This window comes from Mandrillus leucophaeus, unplaced genomic scaffold (genome assembly GCF_000951045.1).
Source record: "Mandrillus leucophaeus isolate KB7577 unplaced genomic scaffold, Mleu.le_1.0 Scaffold125, whole genome shotgun sequence".
In the NCBI taxonomy this organism is placed as follows: Eukaryota; Metazoa; Chordata; class Mammalia; order Primates; family Cercopithecidae; genus Mandrillus; species Mandrillus leucophaeus.
In genome coordinates this window covers 3,654,533-3,657,090 of record NW_012100876.1, presented here as the reverse complement: position 1 = coordinate 3,657,090, position 2,558 = coordinate 3,654,533, and positions in this window count along the sequence as shown.

The following is a 2,558-nucleotide window of genomic DNA, read 5'->3' as shown; positions in this document are numbered from 1 at the left end:
TCTCCTCCCTTTCTCTATCTCTTTCTTCTTGCAGCCTTGTTCTGGCCAGCAGTCTTATAACTCTATTTCTTAATTTACCTTCTGGCAACAGACCATTAAAAGGGTTCCATGATTGCTCTTCTCCAGCCTTCCCAGTGACATCCAAGTGGACACTGGCAGGAGATAATCCGTTTACCTCAACAAAGTCATGCTGGTGGCATCCCCACTAGCGCCAATCAATTACAGCTGTCAGTCATTCATTCTTCCTAATACTGGTCTCAGTAGGAGCCAACTTCCTGATCGTATTGTTGGACACACAGGGCTCTGAGTTCTGGAATAAAACTTTCTCCAGAAATTTCCATTCATTATCTTACGAAAATTAAAAAGATTCTGAAGTCTGTGGCATGGTATTCATAACATAATGCTCTACCAAGATAAAAAAATGGACAGGCTAGGCATGGTGGCTCACGCCTGTAATCCCAGTTCTTTGGGAGACCAAGGTGGGAGGATTGATTGAGCCCAGGACTTCAAGACCATCCTGGGCAACACAGGGAGACCTCGTCTCTACACAAAATTTAAAAATTAGTTGGGCATGGTGGTGCACACCTGTAGTCCCAGCTACTTGGGAGGCTTAGGTAGGAGGATCACTTGGACCCTTATAGTTGAGGCTACAGTGAGCTGTGATCTTACCACTGCACTCCAGCCTAGGCGACAGAGTGAGACTCTGTCTCAAACAACAACAAGAACAACAACAACAACAACAACAAAATGGACAATTAAAAAAATTATATGAATCAACTTTAGGTATTAATAAGTAATTTTTAGGGCTGATCAGCTAATTAAGCCAATGCGCAAGATTCTGCATCTGGGGTGGAGGTTTGGAAATGACTAAGTTCTTTTGAATGAAAAAGTAGAAGTAAATCATTCCTGAAGTTTGAGTGTGATCATCATCATTAACATATGAGATACTGTACAGCTCAGGAGTCTCAGACACATCTGCTAATAGGGACCAGACAGACCATGACATTATTCGAGCAGGCCAGTGGAAGTAGTTGGGACCATGGGGACCTTCACAGGGATGCTTCTTCTACCTTCAGCTCTGGCTGATTGTCCCCACGTAGGAATGTAGGCCCAATGTTGCTAGTTCTTCCATTTTTTTTTTTTTTTTTCCAGGAGACTTGAAATCCATCTGGTTGTCAACTGGATTTTTTTCTAAAATACTGTGAAGTTCAAACTTTGTCGGCGACCACAAGTAGAATGTTTGATAGTGTATAACACATAGTCACCCTTATTATGTCTTGCCATCCTACATTGTCTCCATTCTACAGATTAGGAAACCAAGGCTCAGGAAGGTGTAGTGACTCCCCCAGATGGACATAACCAGGTTCTGAAACTTGAACCTACACCATTTGGCTCCACGTCAACTGTTAACTGCTTTCTCTTCCTCCTCTATCATAGCTGTCTCCTCGTGACTGAATATGTAATGGAGAGACCAATTGTGCACCAAAGATTCATGCTTCCATTTCCATAGCCCAGGTGGTGAGTGGGAAGTGGCTATGAGCTAGGGACTGCAATTCCCAGCCTCTCTTATTTTTTTATTTTTTATCGTTTTCTTTTCTTTTTAATTTTTTCTGCAGCCTCTCTTCTAGATCAAGTCATGTGACAGGTTCTTGCCAATGAATGGAACATGACAGGAAGTGATATGTGTTATTTCCGGGCAACAGCAATTAAGAAATGGGTGCGTCTTCTCCACCCTCTCTTTCCCTTCCCACAGCTTACTGCAGAGCAACACAGCGAACTTGGAAGCCATGTGTTGGAGATGAAAGGACCACAAGATGGAATACATCCGGGTTCCTGATGTATTTTCCTCCAAGTTTGTCATTTGGAGGAAAGCCAACTCCAATGCGTAGCACTCATTTTGGACTTAATAAATAAACTTTCGTTGTCTTTAAGTCATTATATATTTTTGGTTTTGTTATAGCAATTAGCGTTACCTTAACTGATACAAATATGAATGGACTTTAAAACATTTTTCCTTTTTCCCTTCCATTGTAACAGGAGGATTCATAATGGACAGGGTTATCCACTTGAATCCAGTAGGTCTTGGATGAGAAAATGACTCAAATTAGGTTTGGTTTCTAGGGATGGGAATGTAGTGGCCCTGAGAGTCCCAGTGTCACTGCCTCTTGACCCTCTGCTCTCTTCCCAACCTGGCATTAAAGGGGGCCTCTTCATGCTTCAGCCTGGGGTGAACATATTATCATTGCTCTCTTCTGGAGGAAGGCAACAGACAAAACAAGCATTCGGCCTGTCTGGGCCGCACACCCTCAACCAAGATAGGAGTCAACATGTTTGGGAACATCAAAGACAGTGTGGTATCTTAAGCATAAGGAGATTAACATTTACAAAGGTTTGCCCCTCGGCCTATTCCCAGGAATCCAGCAGACAGAGCCAGAAGGGACAATTAACATTGCCCATCCACACTGGGGTCTTCTGGCATCTCAGAAGATTTTCTTTTGAGCTTTCTGCTAGATCTGGGATGGAGGAGGCAAAGTCTATCTCGTATTTGAGCAAGAACC